The following is an 18,083-nucleotide window of genomic DNA, read 5'->3' as shown; positions in this document are numbered from 1 at the left end:
TCCTGGTTTACAGACCACACAGCTATTGGTCTCCAATCAGAGCCTCTGGCCTATTTCCTCTCTCTAAAGACCACTTCCTGAAGTGCCTTTGGATCCCCTTGTGAATTCACCATCCACCACTAGTAGACTAATATACAGATGGAACAACAGCCCCAGGAACTGAACTCCACTGCCTAGGAGCTATGGACACAACTTTGTTTCTCCTGCTACACCACAGTGTAGTTCATATGGGATGTGTCATAAACCCCATCATCCAAAATGCAACCTCTGTCTTCCACCCCAGCAAATTCACGAAGAGTTAATTATACTGCACCAGGACACCAGAAATTGTGAGCTCTCCAAGACATTCAAGATGTTTGTTAACACTGATAACAACTCTCCATTTCTTCTTACAATCAAACATTGACTTCTACTCTCAAAGCTGATGCTCGAGAAATTTTTCCACTTGTATTGCAACCTGGGTTTTGTTCCTAAATCAATTGGCCTTTTCTTTTCTCTTTAAAACTTGTCTATACTTCCTACTGTTTCCCTGAGAAACTAATACATATCTGGCTCAATATATACCTGAGATTGAGCACCAGTCAATCCAACTAGATTTCATTTTTACAACCTCAACAATAGCTGTAGGTGTATGTGTTCTTCAGCTTATGAAATATTTTAGCCTCTGGCAAGTCTTTGTCTCATCACTCACTGTAACTTAAAGATTGGTATTTAGCTATAAGAATGTCAATGAATTAATGTATTCATTTATTCCTTCCCTGTGTGGTTCCATAAAAGCCTTTAAAAAGTTAATGGAAGAAGACAGTGTATGAGGTTAGATAAAGCAAAGCAAAGGCTCAATAGTACCCCAAAACATCCTAAGCTTGCAAAAAAGTTAAACTGTGTCACACATTCAATGCTGAGCTTCCCAGCAGCAAAACCAAGAAGGAAACACATCCAGTGACAGGATACATAATACCTTTTGTGAACACTGGCCACAAGATGTTTTTGTGGTGTGCACAGGTTTTCCTATCACTAATGTTTGATAAACATGATGAGACCTTGATGAATTCTGGTAAGACGTTATGTTCCCTTTCAACCCAAATCCACAAAGCTCCATCACACATGCCTCTCCCACTGCCAGCCAGCAGGGCTGTATAAGCAACATCTGCATCTCACAGCAAGCCTCCTGCAACTGCATTTTCACATAAAAATAAGGACCCTGATAAGCCCCTGATTAACCACAAGAGACTCCATTTTCTCTGTCTGTTTTAATTTGTATTAAGCAATATGCCATTAATCTTCATTGATCTTTACATTCTGCTTGTCCCTGATGTTTTCTAAGGAGAGGATTCCATTTTCTGTGCAGGCAAGCTGGTCGGCCTTCAGCTGCTTTCGAGTGCATGTAGGCATCATGGTCACATTCACTGAATGGACTCGTCATCAAAATGAGAAAAAGTATGACAATGGCATCAGAGTCAGTATTCCTCTGTTTATCTAGAATAATTTTTAAAAGTGAAATTATTAGGCAATGTGACATGTATAATCACCTAACAAGTTTGAGCATACAGGCAGAAGGTTTAAATTTAAAATTAAGTGCAATTTCAATTAAGTCAATCTTGCAAATTTAATAAAGTGTACAGTCATTTTTTGCAGAGTGGTAATGAGGTATACATGGTAGGCAATATACAAAATTATTATGCCTTGCATTATAACATAACTACAGTGAGTATGTCTTGGCTAAACTAGAATGAAAGAAAGTGAAAGTCTGGGAAAGAAGGTTGTGTTAATGTCCCTTTAAGTGCTCTTAAACCTAAAGTCAAGAGGATCTGACACACTATTTTTCCAAAGGGCCCTGATAACTAAGTATTCCAGAAGACAGAGGCCACAATCCTCCTTTCCAAAGAATACCTTTTATATAAGCTAGTAGAAGTTGTTTAGGTCCCAAAGAAAATTCTACCTGAAAAGATTTAATCAAATATTTTATTAACCCTGGAACTAAAATGTCAAATGCTTACAAATCACTTTCTGTACCCAGAGCATTTATATATAAACACATAATATTTAAAACTGGTAATATTATAGCCAATGTGCATGTTAGATGATGTAGATATCAGTTGCTGGATCTGTAATACAGTTATAATAATAACATCTCTCTTTTGGAGTTTCTCTGAAAATTAAATTAGTGTTATAAAAAGCACTGCACAGGTACCTGCCCCATGGGAGACCTCAAATAAATGTTTTCCAGTATTGCTGTGTATTAGGTCCTGGCTAAGGGTTTTGCATGGATTATATCATGTGATGTCCCTAATACAGCCACTGCGATGAAGGTGCTTCACCAAAGCTAGAACTTGTGTTATAAAATTTGCCATCCCTCCTCTGCTTCCTTCTCATCTCCACAATCTTCTCAATACCAGTCTTCACCCTGCCCCTAAGTGTCTGCTTCTATGGGGACCTCACTTAAAACCCTCTCAGTCATACACCTGTCTTGACTTTATACCAATACCCTAAGTTCTTCTGGAATTCTCACCAGATGCCTCTAATGAGTAAGTATCAGAAGCTCTTTTCTCTAATTATGAACATATTAATTTCGTCCTTTAGCATTCCAATCAATATACTGTGGTAGGCTTATGATATAGATACATCTGTATGCTCCCTATACAGGTTTGGGGTCTGAATGAAGAATAAAATACAGCCTAGGTTCTTGACAAATATAAAATCCAATTCAGAAATAAGAACTGTATGAAAACATAGGAGCTGCACAATGTTGTTTTTATCTGGTAAAGTCTGGCCTTCTGAGAAAAGTCTTACCTGTACTGACTCCTTGACTCCTGGCAGTTCACTAGATCAGGGTCCAATGTGCATTTATTGTACTCTGAAAAATCTCAGCTGTGCAACCAGAAAAACACAGTTATGTCAAATGAGTAGAAAATGAGTTTCAATGTTGGCCTTTGTTAGTTACTCTACAACTTTCTGGGAGCTGGGATAGCCATGTGACTCATCTCCGCCCTTAGTGCCCAGTACTGGAAAAGGAAACCAGGCCCTCTGCAGATGGAACCATTAGGAGAGCAGAGCCTTCACGAATGAGGACAGCACTGAGTTCCAAAGCTTGCAGACTTCTTTATTTGAAGGACCTTCTGCATCTATACAGAATATCACTGTTATATATTAACTAATTTTAAATGGCCCTTTGGCTGAGAACATTGAAGTAGATAATATTACAGACTTCCATTAACTCTCTAGTAAAAATCAAGATGGCCTTCATTACTTTGTGTCTTTTTTTAAAATTAATTAATTAATTTATGTTACAGATGTTTCCCCATGTTCCCCCACTGACACCCTTCTCCCCGTCCTCCCTGCCCTGTCCCCAATCTATTGTACATGTCCATTCGTTATGCATGCATGCATATAAGTTCTGAGGTTTATCTGTCCCCCCCCCCCTTCTGGGGATTGTCAGTCTGTACCTTACTTCCACTTCTCTGGGACTACCCTGTACTTTAGACTGTTATGTTCATTATAATCCACAAATAAGTGAGATCATATGATACTTGTATTTCTCTGTTTTGCTTGTTTTGCTTAGGATAATACTTTCCAGGTTCCTCCATGTCGTCTCAAAGGATAAGAGATCTTTCTTTCTTATGGCTGCATAGTACTCCATTGTGTATATGTACCACAGATTTGTTATGCATTTGACTGCTGATGGACATTTGGGGTGTTTCCAGATCTTAGCTATTGTAAATAGTGCTTCTGTGAACATAGGGGTACATATATTCTTTCTGATTGGTGTTTCAGGCTTCTTAGGGTATATTCCTAGAAGTGGGATCACTGGGTCAAATGGAAGTTCAATTTTTAATTTTTTGAGGTAACACCATATTGTTTTCCATAGTGGCTGCACTAGTCTGCATTCCCACCAGCAGTGCACTAGAGATGCCTTTCATCCACACGCTCGTCAACACTTGTTGTTTGATGATTTGTTGATGGCGGCCATTATGACAGGTGTGAGGTGATACCTCATAGTTGCTTTAATTTGCATCTCTCTGATGATTAGTGATGTTGAGCATTTCTTCATATGTTTCTTAGCCATTTGTATGTCCTGTTTGGAGAGGTGTCTATTTAGTTCCTCTGCCCATTTTTAAATTGGATTCTTTGTCTTCCTTTTTTGGAGTTGTATGAGCACTCTATATATTTTGAAAATTAACCCCTTATATGATGTATCATTGCCTACTATGCTCTCGATACAGTGGGTTACCTTTGCATTTTGGTGGTTGTTTCTTTTGCTGTGCAGAAGCTTTCGAGTTTGATGTAGTCCCATGTGTTCATTTTTTCCTTTGTTTCGGTTGCCTTAGGTGATGTATCAGCAAAAATTCTGCTGCGTATGATGCCTGAAATTTTGTTGCCTACATTTTTATCCAGGATTTTTATAAATTCATGAGTCACATTTAAGTCTTTTATCCATTTTGAGTTTATTCTTGTGTATGGTGTAAGTTGATGGTCTAGTTTCATTTTTTGCAAGTAGCTGTCCAATTTCCTAACACCATTTATTAAAGAGGATGTCTTTACTCCACTGTATGCTCTTGCCAACTTTGTCAAATATTAATTGAGCATAATGTTTTGGGTCCATTTCTGGGTTCTCTGTTTTATGTACCTGTTCTTGTGCCAGTACCAGGCTGTTTTGATTACAGTAAGTTTGTAGTATAACCTGATATCCAGTGTTGTAATCTTGCCTACATTATCCTTCTTATTCAAGATTGCTGTGGCTATTCAAGGTCGTTTTGGGTTCCATATGAACTTTTGAAGTATTTGTTCTAGTTCTGTGAAGTATGTTGTTGGTATTTTGATGAGGATTGCATTAAATCTCTAGATTACTTTGGGTAGTATGGACATTTTAATGATGTTAATTCTTCCAACACATGAACGAAGTATGTATTTCCACTTTTTTATATCTTCCTCTATTTCATTTTTCAATGTCCTGTAGTTGTCTGCAAATAGGTCCTTTACTTCTTTGGTTAAGTTTATTCCTAGGTATCTTAATTTTTTTTTGCTGCAATGGTAAATGGGATTTTTTTTTAGTTTCTCTTTCTGTGAGTTTATCATTGGTGTATAAGAATGCCATGGATTTCTTGACGTTAACTTTGTATCTTGCTACTTTGCCAAATTCATTTATGAAGTCTAGTAGGTTTTTGATGGAGTATTTGGGGTTTTCTACGTATAGTATCATGTCATCTGCAAATAATGACAGTTTCACTTCCTCCTTTCTAATCTAAATCCCTTTAATTTTTCTTCATGTCTAATTGCTGTAGCTAAGACTTCCAGTACTATGTTAAATAACAGTGGCAAAAGTGGACATCTTTGTCTTGTTTCTGTTCTTAAGGTAAATGTTTTTAGTTGTTGTCTATTGAGTATGATGTTGGCTGTAGGTGTTTCATATATGGCCTTTATTATGTCAAGATATGATCCCTCTATTCCCACATTGCTGAGCGTTTTTATCAGAAATGGGTGCTGGATTTTGTCAAATGCTTTTTGAGCATCTATTAATATGATCATATAATTTTTATCTTTCATTTTGTTTATGTGGTGTATCACACTCATTGATTTGAGAATATTGTATCAGCCATGCATCCCTGGGATGAATCCCATTTGGTCATGTTGAATAATTTTTTTGATGTATTGCTGGATCTGATTTGCTAGTATTTTGTTCAGGATTTTGGCATCTATGTTCATCAGGGATATTGGCCTATAGTTTTCTTTCTTTGGAGTGTCTTTTTCTGGTTTTGTAATTAGAATTACGCTAGCCTCATAAAATGAGTTTGGAAGACTTCCTTCTTCTTGAATGTTTTGAAATAGTTTGAGGAGAATGGGTATTAGTTCTTCTTTGAATGTTCAATAAAACTCCCCCTTGAAACTGTCCAGGCCTAGGCTACCATTTGCTGGGACAGTCTTGATTACATCTTCAATTTTCTTAGTTGTTATTGGTCTGTTCATGTTTTTTTAATCTCTTCCTGGTCCAGTTTTGGGAGAGTATATGTTTTTAGAAATTTGTCCATTTTGCTTAGATTGTCGAATTTGTTGTCATATTGTTCATAATATTTGTTAAAAATCCTTTTGTATTTCTGTGGTGTCAGTTATTATTTCTCCTCTTCATTTCTGATATTGTGTATTTAGGATCTCTCTGTTTCTTGGTGGGTTTAGCTAAGGGTCCATCAATCTTTTTTATCTTTTCAAAGAACCAGCTATTTGTTTCATTGATCCTTTGAATTGTTTTTTTTTGTTTGTTTGTTTGATTTTTTTTTTTATCTCCATGTCATTTATTTCTGATCTGATCTTTACTATTTTCTTCCTTCTACTTTGTCTGGGTTTTTCTTTTTGTTTTCTTTCTAGTTCTTTATTTGTAAGGTTAGATAAGCAATTAGACATGTTTCCTCTTTCTAGAGATGGGCCTGTAGTGCTATGAAATTCCCTCTCAGAACTGCTTTCGCTGCATCCCTCAGATTTTTTGTTGTTGTGTGTTCATTTTCATTGGTTTCCAGGAAATTTTTAATTTCTTCCTTGATCTTCATAGTAACACATTCATTGGTCAATAACATGCTATTTAACCTCCATATTTTCAAATGTCTTTGCATGTTGTTGTTGCAATTGATTTCTAGTTACATGCCATCGTGATCTAAGAAGATGCTTGATATGATTTCAGTCTTCTTGAACTTATAGAGATTTAGTTTGTGCCCTAACATGTGGCCTATTTTTGATAATGTCCAATGTGCACTTGAGAAGAATGTGAATTCTGCAGTATTGGCGTGTAATTCTCTGTAGATATCTATTAAGTCCATTTGATCTAGCGCTTCATTTAGAGTCTGTGTTTCCTTGTTAAGTTTTTTGTCTAGATGATCTATCTAGTGATGTCAGCGGAATGTTGAAGTCTCCTGCTATGATTGTATTGCTGTCGATTTCTTCTTTGACGTCCTCCAGAAGATTTTAAATATATTTTGGTGCTCCAATATTGGGTGCATATATGTTTACCAAGGTTATACCTTCCTATTGGATAGATCCTTTCAATATTATGTAGTGGCCTTCTTTGTCTCTAATTATGACCTTCATTTTGAAATCTAATTGATCAGATATGAGTATTGTAACCCCAGCTATTTTTTTTTTTTCCATTTACTTGGAAAATTTTTTCTATCCCTTCACTTTCAACCTATGTGGGTCTTTTGTTGTGAGGTGGGTTTCTTTTAAACAACATATATGTGAGTCATGCTTTCTTATCCAGTCAGCTACTCTGTATATTTTTATCAAAGCATTCAATCCATTTACATTATTGATATGTACTTATTTATTGCCATTTTTGTTTAGTGTGGTTCTGTTTTTCTTCCTATTTCTTCTACTAATTACAGTAGTCCGTTTAACATATTTTGTAGTGCCCGTTTGGTGGTAATATATTCTTTTAGCCTTTTTTTTGTCTGAGAAACTCTTTATTTGCCCTTCTATTTTGAATGATAGCCTTGCTGGATAAAGTAGTCTTGGATTCAGATCCTTGTTTTTTATGACCCTGATTTCTTCATGCCACTACCTTCTGGCCTATAGTGTTTCTGTTGAGAAGTCAGTTGAGAGCCTTATGGGGCGGCCTTTGTAGGTAACCTGTTGCTTATCTCTTGCTGTCTTTAGGATTTTCTCTTTGTCATTTTAATTATTATGTGTCTTGGTGTGGGCCTGTTTGGGTTTTTCTTACTTGGGGCTCTCTGTGCTTCTTGAACTTGAATTCCTCTTCCTTTACCAACTTAGGAAATTTATCTGTCTCTATTTCTTCAAACATATTCTCTAACCCTTGCCCATTTTTTTCTTCATCAGGGACTCCTATGATGAGAATGTTATTAGGTTTCCAGTTGTCCCACAGGTCTCTTAAGCTGTCTTCCTGTTTTTTAATTGTTGTTTTCCTTTTTATTTTCTGATTGGTTGATTTTTTCTACCCTGTCTTCTAATTCATTGATCCGGTCCTAAGCTTCCTCTACTCTGCTGGTTAGTCCTTCCAATGTGTTCTTTATCTTTGCTATGTCATTCTTCATCTCCACTTGGTTGGTTTTCAGTGTTTCTATATATTTGCTCATGGTGCTGATGTCCATACTTATGCTGTTGAGCTTCCCCAAGATCATGGCTCTGAACTCTACCCCTGATAATTTGCTTAGCTGCATTTCATTGATCTCATCTTTGATAGAGTTCTCTTGTTCTTTCATTTGGGATTTGTTTCTTTGTTTCACCATTTTGGCTATCGCAGTGGGTTTTGGTGTTCTGGTGTTTGTGGCTCCCTCTACTGGGTTTGGATGAGCATGGAAGGGCCCACGTTAAACACCACTATGAAGTCTTTCTTTCCTGGGTAGATTTGCAAGCCCAGGAAGGGTTCAGATATCCTCTAGCTTTTTGCCTGGAGGCTATTAGTTTCAGTTACTCAGGGCCTTGGAATGTAGCCCTGGTGTTCTGTGCAAGAGGATTTCCAAATGGTGGGATAGATGCTGGTTGTTGATGAACCTCAATTTGCGTTTCTTTGCCTCACTTGCTGAATCTCTGAGAGAGGGGCTGCTGCTTTTCCACACAGTTCTGAGAAGGACCATGCTGGCCACAGTTCTTTGTGGCTGCGACTCAGCAAAAACTCTGAACACCAACACCCACAAGGAAAATTTGAGCACCCTCCAAATCCTGGCTGTCCCCTCAGAGTTCCAGTCTAGTCTGCCCTCCCTCTGCAAGACCCCAAGTGAGTGTCTGTAGCCAATGCAGTGCTCTGTTTCAGCCCTCTGTGCTGTGGAGCAAGCTTAGCATTTTATCTCCGAGGGCACTGCTCACCGCTAAGACCGCTGCTGTCCATGGGCTCCCAGCCTGCAACCATCTCACACCTCTGCAGATCCTACTTGTATCCCTGGTTATATGGTTCTGTCCTGCCACTTTTCTGTTGCTTTTGTCCAACTATTTGTCTTTATTTTAGTTGTAATTCCTATTTGATCCTGGGAGATCATCTGTGTAGCTTCCATTTACTCCACCGCCATTTTCGCATTTGTGTCCTTTTTAACCTCTGGAAATTTCTCCATCGGATTGGTCCCTCTTTATCAGATATTGGCTTATTGGAAATAAATGCTAGTTCGAATCATGGCTATCAAATTAATTTTCCCCTTAACTCTCAAGGAGTCCACAACAGGGAAAGGATTTACTAAGGAAAGGTCATTATGGAAATAAAGAAGAGACACATTGCTGTGAAACATGGGAACAATGGGATTCCAAGACTGGGGAGGCTGAGACCTGTGAGGGAAACCCTGCTGCCACAGTGGTTAATTAGGCAAATGACTTACCCTCTGCCAATGGCCAGGGGCTTATGCAGAATCAAGCTTATGAGTGAAATAAATAGTGCTTAGTCTAAGGAAACACCCACACCCTGAAGAGACATATCTCCAAGGCAGAATTTTTTTCACTTGTTACATCTTTGTTGTTTTATTGGTTATACCCTTTGTCACCCAGGGAACCATTATTTACCCTCATGAATTTCTGTTAAGGAAGTAACATTAAGTGAAATATAAATTGAGTAAACTATGAGATATGAATATAAGATCTCTTAGTTACTTAATATTTGTGTAGTTAATATACATATACACATATATACTCATAAACATACATATTGCATTTGAAGAATTTAATGATCATAGTCAATGTATTATTTTTAAATATCTTATTTACTAAAAGATACACTGACTTACTCTAATTATCAAAAGTATATCATTATTAGTTTTGGTAATGAATATATACATATATATATATATAACTAGTTTTAACTATAATTTCATATCATAGCATTCAATGTATACATAAAAGACTAATTTTTAGTTGATATTTGGGGTTTCTGCATTTTGCATAAAAAAATTTAATGGTTTATTTTTATAATTTTTCTGTTGTGTTTCAAAATAACTAAATGCCAAGAGAAGATTTCTGATTCATAGTTAGAAGTACTTCTTTCCAAATTACTGTGGAAGTATGACTAATCATTACTTCAATAAATAACATGCCAGGTTGTATATAACAGTCATTGTTTGTATTTTTCCTTCTTAGCATTGCTCCTGAAATGTCATAGAATGTGTTCATGCTCTATGAGAAATAGAAAGCATGACCATAGCCAACAGATTTGGTGAAGATAATATTAATGGGTTTTCATGTATCTCTTGTTTTCCAAATAGCATGCCTTTGTCTTCCCATCTAACCATCAGTCCTACCTAGGCACAAATTAAAAAATATATTACTAAAAATAAAAACACCTAAACCTGACAACGGCCCACACTACCATGATGTTTGGTGGTGGTCCTGTAAGTCAGAAACCGGAGGCACAGTGTCTGGGCCTGCTCTTCTGCTCTCCACTAACTGCACTGCATGCCCACTCGACATGCATTCTGAATCTCTCAGCTTTATTTTTAAGTAAGAGTTAATAATCTTCATGTTTATTAAATTTTTGAAAAAATCAATTAAAAAAGACATCAGTCCTTTGAGCCCCCAGGAAACCATAGCGATGGGAAATATTGGTCCGCCCTATGACAGACACAGCTGGGTGCCTAACTAATATCCTTCTCCCTTACTAATACAGCTCTAATTTTATTTAGTGCAGCTGTATCAATTAGCTTTTGATGCATTATAATCCATCCCAAAACTTAGTGGCTTAAAACAACCACCATTCATCATTCTGACAGAGCAATATGGGCTTGGTTCAGCTGGTGATTCTTTAGGTCTTGGCATAATATTAGAGCAATGTGTCCATATTAAAAACAAGCAAACAAAAATCAACAACCCAAAGAAGAAAGAACTTTATAATCCCATCCCTCCTTACACTGAGGTGGTCAGATAACAAAGCTTTGGTCAAAGAGATAAAAGAGATACACAGGTTAGGGCTGAGAGACCTACTTCATGTGGCAAAGATTTTGCTGGCTTACATGCTTTGCCTTGAATCCCCTACTGTTTTAGGCAGAAATGTGGAGGAAGCAGCAGAAGTGGAGCAGCCAGGCTGAAACACTGAACAACCGTGATGAGCATGCGGTGACTGCCTGGACAGAAAAAAGGAAACAAATACAGCTAATTTCTTGACCTCCTATTACACGAGAAAAAAAATGAAACGTCCTGCTTGTTTAATTGACTCCAGGTCGTTTCTGTCACTCAGTGCTAAATGGACATCTTTACTAACACCAAAAAAAAAAGCACGTCACTCTAGCCGGTGTGCCTCAGTGGTTGAGCATCAACCCATGTACCAAGAGGTCTCTGGTTTGATTCCCGGTCAGGACACATGCCCAGGTTGTAGGCCTGATCCCCAGTGGGGGGGCATGTAGGAGGCGGTCAATCGATGTTCTCTCTCATCAGTGTTTCTATCTCTCCTTCTCACATTCTTTCTCTCTCAAAATCAATAAAGGAAAAAAAATTTTTTTAAAAAGCACAGCATGGTGTGTGAAACTCAACAAATTTACGATCGTGTGGCCCATACAGAAGAGAGAAACAAAAGAGCATGTTTCTGGATGGTTTTCCTGAGTCATCGTAGGGGTGTGAGAGAAGGAAGGGCATTAAACAGAACATGGATTCGAGGCTGGGCGAGAGAGTCCACCTGGAGCAGGCCAGGGTGAGCAGGATGGCTGCCTGCTTTATAGAACCACCTAATAACACTGGAGAGATACCCTTTCAAAAACTATATAACTTTAGCAATATTTGGTGCAAAGATAAAATGTACACAAACAGAAATAAAAATGAGAAAACCTGAAGATTAAGATTTTCCCTTGAATTATAGGAATTGCTTCACTCCATCTGCAGTAGTTGTCCCTAATTCATGGGGGATATGTTTTAACACCAGCAGTGGAATGCCTGAAACCAAGGATAGTATTGAATCCTATATACTATGTGTTTTCCTATACAGGGTGGAGCAAAAAGAGGTTTACAGTTGTCCATACGAAAAATAATACAATAATTAATAAATACTGCCCTGGCTGGTTTGGGTCAGCAGTTAGAGCGTCGGCCTGTGGTCCAGAGAGACCCGGGTTCAGTTCCTGCTAAGGGCATGTACCTTGGTTGCAGTTTGTCCCCGGCCCTGGTTGGGTCATGCGGGTGGCAGCCACTCGATGTGTCCCTTCACATCGATGTTTCTCTCTCTCTCTCTCTTCCTCTCTCTCCTTCCCACTCTATCTGAACAAGAAATAGAAAAATGTCCTTGGGTAAAGATTAAAAAGATAATAAAATAAATAAATAAATAAATACTAATAAAAGAATAAGCTCTGTTTCATGTACTCACAACTGTAAACCTACTGTTGCTTCATGCTGTATATACATTTCTTCTTTTTTTAAAAATATGTTTTTATTGATATTTTAAAGAGAGGAAGGGAAAGAGAGATAGAAACATTGATGTGAGAGAGAAATACCAATCAGCTGCTTCCTGCATGCCCCTTACTGGGGATTGAACAAAAAACCTGGGCATGTGCCTGACCAGGAATCAAACCAGGACCTCTCAGTCCATGGGACGACGCTCAATCCACTGAGCCACATGGGTCAAGCTGTATATAGATTCTTGTGATAATGTTTAGCCCATAAATTAGGCACAGTAAGAGATTAACAACAATAATTAGTAACACAATAGAACAATTATAGCAATATACTGTAATAAAAGTTATGTGAAGGTGATACTAACCTTTCTTCTTGCAATGTGAGATGAAATGCCAACCGGTTTGTTCCAGATTCTGTGCGCCCATTCCTTTCTCGCAGTCAATGGCCCAGTGTCCTTCTCTCAGGGACCCCCTTGCTCGTCTTCATATAGGTTCAGTGCTTCCCAGCACATCACTGTGCCATCAATCAGCACATGTTCTCTGTTCATGTCTTCCACCCACACATTTAGTGCCTTTTTCATCTTAACTAAGTATTTTTCACACACTGTGGCCATGACTTTTGCAGTTTGAAGTGTGACAGTGAAACTCGCATGAATTTATTTTTTCTTCAACAGATAGATTTGTTTTTACTGCAGATCTAAGTAACCTCAGCACATGATATTTTTTTCTTTTTTGTAAGTCCAGAACCTTCACATCTTTTACTTAAAGGAAGTGCTTTACGGCTTCAGTGTATGTAACTTGCCAGCCTCACCACTCTTGCACTGTGTGGCCGTTATGAAGTAAAATGAGGGTTTGAACACAAGCACTGGGATACCAGGACAGCCAATCTGATGACCAAGACACCTACTAGGAGACGGATGGGCGGGGAGCAAATAGAACATGGATGTGCCGGACAAGGCACGATTCGTCCTGGGCAGGACCGAGTGGGAGTTGCGAGATTTCATCACGATGCTCAGAACCATGCATAATTTAAAACTTATAAATTGTTTATTTCTGGAATTGTCCATTTAATATTTTTGGACCCTGGTTAACTTCAGTTAACTCAAAAGGCAGAAGGCAAAGCAGTCAGGGGAATACTCCACTATACTTGTGGGAAAATCAGAAATATTGGAGAACTAGCAGCACTGATGTGTTAGCTCCTTGGAAATTCATTCAACAAATATTAATCAAGCTCTTGATTGATGTATAGTGATTCTTTTTAAATATAATGCTTTCTTATTTCACAACATATGAAAGGGTTGTCCGTTATGGTGACTCGGAAGGGAACTACAACTACCTTCTTTTCTTCCCCTCTCCTCTCGCTTCTTTCACTTTTCCTTCCCTTGCTTTCAGGAAGATAAGCTGGAGAGGAACCTCATTAACATTATTTTTCTTTCTTTAGATCTGTGATTCTCAATGGAACAAATAATGTTGTTGTTATACAAAGAAGTCTTAGATGGCAAAAAGACATGGCCTTAATAATACTGAAATACATGGTGAAAGCTTTTTCTATTTTCCATTTTCTCATTTCTTTGCCTTTAATTGGAAAATATTTTAATAAACTATATATGAAAGGGCTGTAAAAATAATACTAAAAATAGTCCCGTACCTCTCTCTTCCTTACCTCCTCAATTCTCCTCCCGAAGATAAACACTTTTACCTCTTTTAAATGGTTTTTAATAGTACTTACTTTCATAATTTAAAATAAAATGCTTATACTATTTTTTATTATTCAAATTTAGTTTATCTTTTGACACTTTGCAATTAATAGAAATTCTTATGTGAATTTAAAAACATGTTTACAGATTCTCTGATACTTTTTCTTGGCTTAATCCTCCTCCTCTTGAGTGTGGGCTGGAATTTGTAAATCACTTCTGACAAATGGAATAAAGCAGAAGAGATAGTGTTTGATTTGGGAGATCAGATCATAAAAATGCATTTGACTTCCATCATGGTATGCTCGCTCTCTCTCTCTCTTTCTCTCTCTCTCTCCCTCCCATCACTTGCACTAAGAGAAGCTAGCTGCACTGTTGTGAGACGAGGCCCCCATAGAAAGAAACTGAGGCACCCATTCAACATCCATTAAGGAACTAAAGCTTCCTGCGGCTGCCATGTGAGTGAGCTTGGAAGCCGACCTCCAGCCCCAGCCAAGTCTTCAGATGGCTGCAGACCCAGCCAATATCTGCACTTTAATTTCATGAAAGACCCCAAGCCAGAGCCATCCAGCTAAGCTACTTCCTAACTCTTGATCCACAGGAAGTGTGAGGAGCATAAATGTTTATTGTTTTAAGCAATGTTTATTTGTTACGCAGCAATAGATAACTAATAAAGTACTTTAAAACCATTTCCCCATACTCCTAATATTGTTACCTGGCATTTGCAATTAATCAATGACATCTGTTTATTTCATTATACCTAAGTAAATGTCAGTCACAAAGCCAATTCTTGTATTATAATTATGTCCTTCCTTTTACAAGTTTTTATTATTCCTGGAATTAATAATTGTCATTCTTCTACCAGACATAGTTATCTATATATCTATGTTCACTACACTTCCAAAAATTTTATCAGATCTATCATATACCTCTACAAATTTTATTTACTCAAAGTGCCATATCATAATGTGACAATTACTTATTTTTTTCCCTACAGCAACCTTTGTCCCAGACTCCAGTCCATCTTCCTCTAGACCAGTCATTCTGGCACTTGTCTTTCCCTGCCTTCTAGGCTCCCACTCGCTACTCTGTGCCTCATGACCCCTTCTTCTTGCATCGTATGTCTCTTGTCTCTGTGTCATTTCCTTTTTCATATGAGAACATTATTCCATAACTTCCTAAGTATGGTTGTAAAGGTGAAAATTATATGGATTTAAATGGATAAAAATACTGAATTTGTCTAAAATTTTAAATTAGGAGAGGACATGCCATGTGAATATTTTTTTATGAAACTTGTTTCTTCCAGGTTTTTTCCTATTTTTTCACACTTTAGATTTCTCAGGCAGAAGACATTCCCATGCACAAAGAAGTGAATGGAGAATATATATTGAATATATTATAATTAATATCTTTAAAATTTTCTTTTTCTTTATTGATTTTAGAGAGAGAGGAAGGGAGAGGTAGAGAGATAGAAACATCAATGAGAGAGAACATTGACTGGCCGCCTCCTGCATGCCCCCCACTGGGGATCAGACCTACAACCTGGGCATGCGCCCTGACCAGAAATTGAACCCGTGACCTCTGGGTGCATAGGTCGACACTCAACCACTGAGCCACACTGGCCAGGCTGTAGTTAATAACTTTTTAATTTCAGAAGAAATGTGGATATGATCAGATTTTAATTAGTAATAACTTTTGTTATTCTCACTTCTATATGTCCACAGTACTTCTTTATACATTTATTTAGCATTTGTTAACCTGCCAGTCTCCATTAAAATGTGAGTTCATTTCTAATCTTCAGTCGATATTATTTCATCATGTCTAATTTATAAGTGAAGTTGATAGTTTGAGGATAGTTATTGCTGCATTTATATCTGTTCAAGGTGTCTGAGTTAAAGGTCCTGTGTTGGAGAAGATGGAACCAAATTGTATATACATGTGACTTACAACAAGCCAACCCAACTGTTTGTCCCTCAGTATCTTCCTCTCTAAAATGTTGGATTGTTTTAGATGATTTAGAAAATAAGGGATTTCTTTAAACCTAACGTGTTGTACGTCATTTAAAGCCCCAACTTCCCTTTCTTTGATCTTAAAGATTATCATTATAGCCCAGCTGGTGTGGCTCAGTGATTGAGTATCAACCGATGCACTAAGAAGTCACTGGTTCCATTCCCAGTCAGGGCACATGCTCAGGTTGTGGGCCAAATCCTCAGTGGGGAGCATGCAGGAGGTAGCCAATGGATGTTCTCTCTCAATGATGTTTCCATCTCTCTCTCCCTCTACCTTCCTCTCTCTCTAAAATCAATAAAAAAATTTAAAAAAGATTATCATTATATAAAAATATTGGGGATGAGTACTCAGGCTTTCTAGCTTTCTGCCCTTGAATCATCATAATTCTAATACTTTCAGCAAATCATTTATTGTCCTCATTTATAAAATACTTTGGCTTCCTCATTTATACAATGAGGACAGTACCTGTTGCTATCATGGTATAAAACATAGTCACTGTGGAAATAAAATAGTGAAAAATATTAAGTATCATGTCAACGTAAGAAACTGTTATTGTTTCTACTAGTTATTTCTCTCCTGCACTCTATTATTTAAGAAGACCTCAGAACTACTGAACCTTCCTTAAGGTATTGCTATGAACTAAATTGTGTCCCCTCAAAATTTATATGTTGAAGTCCTGGCTGGGTTAAAACAATAGTTTTTTATTCTCCCAGATGTTTGTGGAGAATCTTCACCTTGAGAATAACTCTGGTACAGCCTATGGCATCAAGATGGCTCGGCCTTTCCTTACAGGTCTGTGGAGAAGCTGATGCAGCTCTGATTAATGTGTTTATCATCTCCTGTACCTGTAGACTTCTTACAATAGCAATCACAGAGGCTCAAGAGGAAATCGGAAACACTCAGGCTTCGCATGACTTGGAATTGACATGTATGTGCTCACTTCATCTCTACTCCATTGGCTAAATAAGACACATGGGAAGTCCAAAGGCAAGAGACTAGGCATATACTCTGTTTACAAATCCATGGCAAGGTTGGGGGCAAGAGAAGAGTGCAGAATCAAGGACAACCATTCAGTCGACCACCAAAACTCAGAAGTCACCCCAGTGTTTTGTTTGTTTTCATGTTTATATTTTTAATTTGTATATTTTTTTCATTCCAAGAGTATCTGGTACTTGCTGTGGGTTTTCTCACCATTTCTGGTCGTCTTTTTTACTCTTTCTCTACTAGATTTTAGAGCTAGACCCCATGTGTAGATTCTTTTGTTTTTTTTTTTTGTTTTTTTTTTTTAATGTTTTTATTGATTTTCAGAGAGAGAAGAGGGCAAAGAGAGACAGAAACATCAATTGGCTGCCTCCTGCACACCCCCACCAGGGATTGAGCCCACAACCTGGGCATGTGCCCTGACCAGGAATTGAACCGAGACCTCTCAGTCCATGGGACGATGCTCAATCTACTGAGCCACACTGGCCAGACATGTGTGAGTTATTTTTGGCCCTACATATTCTGGCCAATTATGATTCTGCATAAGAGATTTGAAGAAATTTGAGAAAAGGAACTGCATGTCTTGCTACTCTATGTGTTGTAGTTTGAATTGTGTTCCCCAAAAACATATATTCAAGTTCTAACCCCTAATACCTATGACTTTATTTGGAATTATGGCCTTTGCAAATATAATCAAGTTAAGATGACGTCAGACTGGATTAAGGTGGGCCTAATCCAATCACTGAAATCATTGTTAGAGGAAAATTTGGACACAGGCATTTACAGAAAGGGGAAAACCTTTTGGGAGTGGTCCATCATCTACAAGCAAGTAATACTAGAGATTGCCAGAATCCACCAGAAGTCAGGAGAGAAGCACTGTCCAGATCTCCCCCAGAGCCTCCAAAAAGAAACCACAAACCCTGTTGATACCTTAATTTTGGACTTCTAGTCCCCAGAAGTCTGAGATAATTAATTTTATTGTTTTAAGGCACTTTGTTTACTTTATTATAGCAAAACTAGGAAATTAATACAGTTATGTACAATTCAGTTCTGTCCTTATTTATATATGAATATGTGAATATCATACCTTATTTACAATAATTGTATT

General features: G+C 37.7%; 1 pseudogene; it reads right to left on the bottom strand.

Annotated features, from left to right (window-relative positions):
• LOC118618533 overlaps positions 1 to 9,005 on the bottom strand; it is a 40,713-nt pseudogene extending 31,708 nt beyond the window's left edge.
• Between the last annotated feature and the right edge of the window lie 9,078 nt (positions 9,006 to 18,083).

Source organism: Molossus molossus, unplaced genomic scaffold (genome assembly GCF_014108415.1).
Source record: "Molossus molossus isolate mMolMol1 unplaced genomic scaffold, mMolMol1.p scaffold_m16_p_6, whole genome shotgun sequence".
Lineage (NCBI taxonomy): Eukaryota > Metazoa > Chordata > Mammalia > Chiroptera > Molossidae > Molossus > Molossus molossus.
This window is presented reverse-complemented; position numbering and strand designations above follow the sequence as displayed.